The 7,090-nt window shown below is 41.2% G+C and overlaps 1 protein-coding gene and 1 long non-coding RNA gene across 2 annotated transcripts in view; one reads left to right on the plus strand and one right to left on the minus strand.

Moving 5' to 3' along the window:
* The window catches only part of LOC102470684 (uncharacterized), a 3,318-nt gene extending 2,557 nt beyond the window's left edge, over window positions 1–761 (plus strand). Inside the window, exon 3 of the long non-coding RNA XR_334383.1 lies at window positions 455–761. This is a non-coding gene — a long non-coding RNA (uncharacterized LOC102470684). The remainder of the gene's footprint in view (window positions 1–454) is intronic.
* LOC102481931 (transmembrane protein 132B) overlaps window positions 1–7,090 on the minus strand; it is a 180,113-nt gene that overhangs the window by 107,668 nt on the left and 65,355 nt on the right. The window lies entirely within an intron of this gene.

Consider the following 7,090-nt stretch of genomic DNA (forward strand, 5'->3'; position numbering starts at 1 on the left):
GAGGAAAGGAAAGAGAGAAAAGGAAAGAGGGGAGGGGAGGGGAGAGGAGGAAAGGAAAGGAAAGGAAAGGAAAGGAAAGGAAAGGAAAGGAAAGGAAAGGAAAGAGGGGACGGGAGGGGACACATGGCAAAGGCACCGGAAGATGCCGATGACGTGGTCAATGGTGAAGGAGACCATGCCACGCTGGAGCCCTATGGCTGCACCCATACCATCGATCTCCCAGGTGTGATCTAAGGCCAGGTGGACCGTGCTCACGATCCACACTGCCACCACTATGCCATTAGGGCACCACGGTGTGGAATTAAAATACAGCTGTGCCCACTTCCCAAGGGACACACAGACTGCTTCCACACTGCCGTCGTGGGGCTGAGTAGTTGCAAGAGAACGTGACTCACAACCCGGACCTTAACCAAGTGTATTAATCCCTGGTCTACTTCATGTCTCCTCGCTCCAGGACCAATCACGTTGGGAAGCCTTCTGGGAAGTCCTCCAGCACTAAGCAAATGCTCTGAGGTGTGACTTCCGCTCACAACTCACTGGCCAGAAGTCATCACCTGGTTTTACCCAACTGCAACGGGGCTGGAGGTGCAATCAAATTATTCGTGAACTAAAGTGGCTTCAGGTCCCCCTTCCTTTTTTCTTTTAGAATCTCACAACCCTTAAAAATGACACATCCCAGGAGCACCATGTGTGGAAATGATCTGACCAATAACCTTTTAGGAAACTCAGAAAATTGTAAAGCAAGAATAAAGACACTCCCTCCAAACAAATAAAAAGTACAAACTCTCCCTTTCTTAGACAAGTATCTTTTCTCAGTCAGCTCCCCGGTCACCAACGTGTCCTTGCAGATTTCTCTCAGCCCCTTCAGGAATGTCCTCTGTGCCCCCCTGGGCTGGGCAGGGCTTCAGCTCTGATTTACTCCTGTCACTAAGTGCAAGCTCTGATTCCTACAAATGTCCCTCAGTGACAGGCTCTGTCCTTGTCAGCACTTTGCTCCTGCCTGTGAACTAAGCCCCTCAGCTCCTGAGACAGCATTTACCACTTCCGTTTTATGTCCTCAGCTTTCCCCTCCTCCCCGCCCCTGCTCTCCCCTGGGCGGGGTCTTTACTCTCTCTCCTTCCACTGTGTTTCCCTGCATCGGTGGTTCCCACTCCTGAAATGTGCAGTCGCCTCTCCTGCGCGCCAACCTCCCCTCCTCCACCCCCAATTAGGAATCACTCCAGAATCCCCTTGAATCATCAATGGCTGCTTGTTGAGTTCTATTAAACTCAAACTGCTTATTTCTTCTTTTAATACATAGAGCACCTTCTGTTCAGATTACTTGGGGGCCCTGGCTGGCGAGGTGTATTTCAAGCTTTTAATGAGTCCAATTCAGTGTAGACTCATTTTAAGTTCTACATTTAAAGTCCTCTGATTAGCTTCACAGGAGTGGGGGGGAGTATCAGCACACTGCATTTAAAATTTCACTTCTTAACCCAGAGATATTTCAGTTTCTACTGTGATTGAAAATAAGCATCAAGTGAGACATCGTATCGTTAAAAAGAAAAACTGCAAAGGGACTAGGAAAGACCTCAGATGCAAGATAAACAAACTGAGAAGTTTAACAAGATCGCCCAGAATGGAATAGTTTCTGCCTCCTTAAGACTGTATTTATAAATGTTTTCCTAAGAGATAAATAAGCAGATTTCTGGATGACAGAAATGTTTTCTCTTTGAAGTTCTAAGCAAGATGTCTGCTCTCACAGCTCTGTCTTTGCAAATGCTTCTGTGAAAGACCTGAAATTGCTGAAGAGGCCAAGCCAACAGCTGGCACTTGGTTCCCAATGCAGAGACAGTACTCATTCCCATCACCTTCACCATTGCACGTAGTGCAACGCTGGAGTGACCAGACGTAACACACATGCGCACACGCACACATGCACGGGCCTAGGCACGCGCTCCCTTTAGCCATCTTCCGGCACAACTGTAGAGGGTCACAATGGAAAACGGAGCCAGGGAGGACAGCTGTAATTCATTCAATGCCAGCCTCCTTCCTCTACACTTATTTTTTTCTAGATGCCTTAGACAAGCTGCAGGGCTTTTCAACTGTAAAGCCATCATAATGGTAACTTTGCGGCCTGTTCCTACCAACAGAAACTTGCCATTCATAGCAGGGCATTTTCTACATAGGTGGGTCCAAGCCAGGGCCCAGAAATCCCTGTTCAAGTGAGCCCTACTTGAAAGCGCCATTCAGCTCTCCAGAGCCGTGTGCAGAAGCAAGACAACAGCAAATTCAGCAAGGACAAGACATGCCTTCTGCGGGGTCTGGCCCCATTCCTAGGGTAGGGGATTAGGACAAGCTGCCCAAACAGTAATTAACAAGGCAGGGACCATCCGAAAGCGCTCTGTGATTGGCGGTGGCACGGTGACCAGCAGAGTCAGCACACACCAGGCTGAGAATTCCTGCCTTTTCTGGGGCCTGGGGACAGGCATCTGCCCTCACCAAAAGGCAGATTCAATAAGCCAATGTGCACTTGGAATCTCCAGGAGTAGATTCTAAAAATCATGTACATAGGGAAGTACCTCTTAAATTTACTTGGTCATCCTTCACGTTGGTTCTTAATGAAGCATCTCTAAACAGACTAATACTCTTAATTGACACTGAGGAAATAACTGCTACAGAAAGAAGGTTTTTGGCGACTTCTCCCCCCACCGGTCTTCAATGTATAATTTCCTTTCAGGTTAAAGGTCTTAAGAGCACTGACACAAATATTCAGAAACACTAAATGTTATCATGATGGCATCCTCAATGTACAAGACCTGGAAGAGAATTTGGAGCTACACATCATTGCTCTCACTTTGCAACTGAGTAAACTGAAGCCCCAAGGACAAAATGCCATGTGTGGACAGACACACAGCAAGCTGGCTGGCCGTCAGGGCAGCCAAAATGTCCCATTTCCCTGGGCGCTTGACCCAGTCTCTGTCAACATCTCTTCTGACACTTCTTTTCATCATGAGAGAAAAACACTAGAAAGAGGATGAAGATATATGACAAGAAAAAGGAACTCCTTTCGCAGGCTACAAAAGGTCACCACATGCATCTGGAGACAATTTACTTACACCATGGCTGTGTACCCCTAAACAGTTCAGTGAGATTCCCTAATAGGAATATTCTAGAACATAATCATGGTAGTTGTAAAGTTCAGTAAATTTAAGTTATTCAATATTTATGTCTAATTCATCACTCATATTTCAATTATATGCTTAAAGCATTTTTCCCTCCAGTACAGGATCCAATATAGTCTATGACCAGCAATAAAATAAGGAACATAAACTGCCTCTATTAGCAAATGACGTAAGTGGTTATCTATAGAGAATGTCCTAAGAAATCTTTAAAATATATATTATTAGAACTACTGAGATTAGTAAAGTCATAGAATGCAAGCTCAATACAAAAGTCTATTGCATTTCTAAATTAACTATTAGACATCCAAATGTAAAACAATTTCATTTGCAATTGCATCAGGAAATACGTAGTGGTAAATTCTTGTTAATTATTTGTAAGATCTGTACTACTAAAAATTATAAATTGCTTTATATATATATATGTATATATATATATGAAATAAGTCAATATTGCTAAAATATACATTGATTCTTTCCCAAATTGATCTATAGATTCAATATAATCTCAATCTAAATTTTAGCAGGCTTTTTTTTATTTGTTAATTAATTCTAAAACCTACATGGAGGTCAAAAGACCCAGAATAGCATAACATTTTTTAAACAAAAGAAAAAAGTTGAAGAGCTTACACTGCCTGGTATCAAGATAATCAAGATGATCTGGACAAATAAGCACCCAGGTACATGAAGAGAATAGAGAATACAGAACAGACTCAAAAACATATAGTCAATTGATTTTCAACACAGATTTCAAGGCAATTCAAAGGGAAAAAATGAGTTTTGTTTTTGTTTTTATTTTTCAACAGATGATACTGAACCAATTGGCAAAAAAAAATAAAGGGTGATATGAAATAAGGGAGGGTGAAATAAGAGAATAAGGAAGAACAAAAAGAGAAAGAGAACCTGGATCCTTACCTCACACCAAATACAAAAATAAACTCTAATGACTCAGAGACCTAAACATTGGAGCTAAAACTAGAGAAAAACACAGTACGAAGTCTTTGTGACCTCAGGTATGGTAAAGATTAGAAACAAAGAGGGACCAGCAGGTGACGTGATAGTTAAGGTGCTGGACACTCCCATATGGCTGACCATGGTTCAAGTCCTGAAACTGGAAGCTTGCTCTCTCTCTCTCTCTCTCTCTCTCTCTCTCTCTCTGTGTGTGTGTGTGTGTGTGTGTGTGTGTGTGTCTGGTCAAATTAAAATAAATAAATAGATAGATAGATAGATAAAATTAAATAAATGAATAAATAAAATTAAATAATTTTTTTAAAAATTTTAGAAACAAAGATTATGAACCATAAAATTAAAAACTGGTAAATTGGGCTTCATCAAAATTTAAAATATTTGCTCTTAAAAGGCACTAATAATAAAATTAAAAGGGACACCACAGATTAGTAGAAAATGTTTACAAAACATGTATTTAATAAAGGACTAGTATCTAGAATACAAATACAACTTTCATGACTTAATCAACATGATTTTTTCAATGAGCAGAACATTTAAACACATGTTTTCCCCAAAGAAGATATATGAATGCCAAATAAGCACAGGAAAATACTTAGTTATTATGAAATATAAATTAAATCACAAAGAGATACCTCTATATACTCACTAGAGTAGTTAAAATTTAAAACTGATATTACCAAATGTTGACAAGAATAGGGAGCAACTGAAACTCTCATATGTTATTGCAAGAGACATAAAAGACTAAAATCATTTTGAAAAAATGATTGATTTTTCTTAGAAAATTACATATGCACTTACCCTACAATCTAGAATCCCACTCCTGGGTATGTATAAATGTAAATGTAAACATATATCCAAACAAATATTTGTATGTGCATGTTCATGGCAATTTCATCCATAACAGTTTGCAATGGGGAATAACTTAAATGTACATGAACAGGTGAAAAGAAAATAAATGATATCTATACAATGGAAGACTACCAGAATGGGGGTAGGAGGGTGATTACAAGTGAACACAACATCACAAATAAATCTCAAAGTATTATGTTGAGGAAAAGATACCAGCCACAACTTTCCATCTGTATATAACTCTGGGAAAGACAGACCTAGTCCTACAGGAATGAGCAGGTGGGTGGTTGCCTGGGAACAGGAGGAAGGACAGCTGTCTGGGATACAACACAAGCAGACCTTTGCGATCACAGCACTATCCTGTGGCGGTACTGCGGTGGTGATTGGTCGGGTGAATACCTTTGTCAAAACTTTTCAAGATGTACATTTCAAATGGATGTGTTTGACACATCCAAATTATTCCTCAAAAGTTTTTGATTTTTAAAACAGCAGCTACAGAAATAAGATTACCTTGAAAGTAAAAATAGTTAGACTGACAGTAACTTCTCAATAGAAACAATGAAAGCTAGAAGACAATAGAATGATATATTCAAAGTGCTAAAAAAAAACATAACTGCCAACATAGATCAATATTACCAGGGAAAATATTCTTCCACAATAAAAATGAAATGAAGACATTTCAGACAAATAAAATTAATGCCATTCATCCATCACAGACACTACTAAGTAGAACACAAAGGCACACGGAAGAAAGTGAGCCCCGATGGAAGGCTGAGGATGCAGGAAGGGACAAAGATAGCAAATATGCAAGTAACAGACGTGGACACTGACTACACGGGGTCATGCTTATAATGCCTGATGTCATTTATGGAGAAAGACTGGCCTACACAACGGCATGCACCTAGGGAACAACAGGTGGAACTGAAGGACCTTTCTCAGGTATGTCCATAATGAACCAAGCCTACCTAAGAAAGGTCCTGGGTCTGTCTAGAGACCTCTGTGAGCATGCTGGGTGTGGACATGCCCACGATCCAGGCTAGATGATGCCGATGGTGGAGAGAGGCCTGAAGACACTCCTGGGGGTGCCTATCTCTCTGCTTCTCATTTTCTCTGCCTGATTCTCTCATAGGAAGAATAAATCAACTTAATTTTTTTTCCCCAGAGGGTGCATGTGCTTGCCAGAGAGAGAGCACCTCCCAGTGGGGTGTGCTTGTGCTGTAGTCTCTTCTCCTCTGTTCTCCATCCTGTCAGGATTTGGGGACACGCATGTGTATGCATCTGGCGTGTTTTCCAACAGGATCAGTATTCAAACCACAGTTGTCTGTGTAGGATACGACTCCGAATGCACACTGCTTAAGCACTGCACTGAGGCCAGCCCTAAATGAAGGATGTACTGGGTGTGCATGTGCCCATGGCAAGACTGGCAGAGGCCGGAGTGATTGGAGCATCCAGCCCCTGTAGGAGATGCTGTCTCTCTAGTTCTGTCTCTCACCCATAGGACAAGTGGATAAATAAACTCGGAGGGGGATAAAAACATTTAAGTTCAAATCCTTAATATAAAAACAGTTCACACAAATCAATAAGAAAATATTAAAATGCCAAAAGTAATGATAACATTCATTGAGCACTTATATTTACAGATGAAGATGCAGATGGGTCCCATGAATCATTTCATATAATCCTCACCACAAGTCTGTGAGGTACAGGAGCAGGTAGGGTCCAGTCAGTAATTTGAACAAGGACACTTCTGGGAATGCCCCTAAGATAACATTCTAAAAGGCATATTCAAGCATTATTGAGAACAAAATACTTCGGGAACAATTTAGGCCCCGTTAGAGAAATAAAGAAAATAATGTAACATAAATAGGAAGAAAGAGTGAGGAGCTATTGAAAGGTTTACAAAGAATTGCAGTTACGTTTGTAAATGCCTGTGCTCAAATATTAAGGGAAAAAAGGCAGGAGTGCCAATTGTTCATATAGAATGTAAATTTCAGAGAATAGGGGCCAGGAGGTGGCGTGGTGGTTAAGGCACTGACTCCCACAAGGTCAGCCACGGTTCAAGTCCTGGACAGCCACGGTTCAAGTCCTGGACTTGGTGGCTTGCTTTCTCA

This window comes from Tupaia chinensis, unplaced genomic scaffold, assembly GCF_000334495.1.
Source record: "Tupaia chinensis unplaced genomic scaffold, TupChi_1.0 Scaffold000211_1, whole genome shotgun sequence".
NCBI lineage: Eukaryota > Metazoa > Chordata > Mammalia > Scandentia > Tupaiidae > Tupaia > Tupaia belangeri.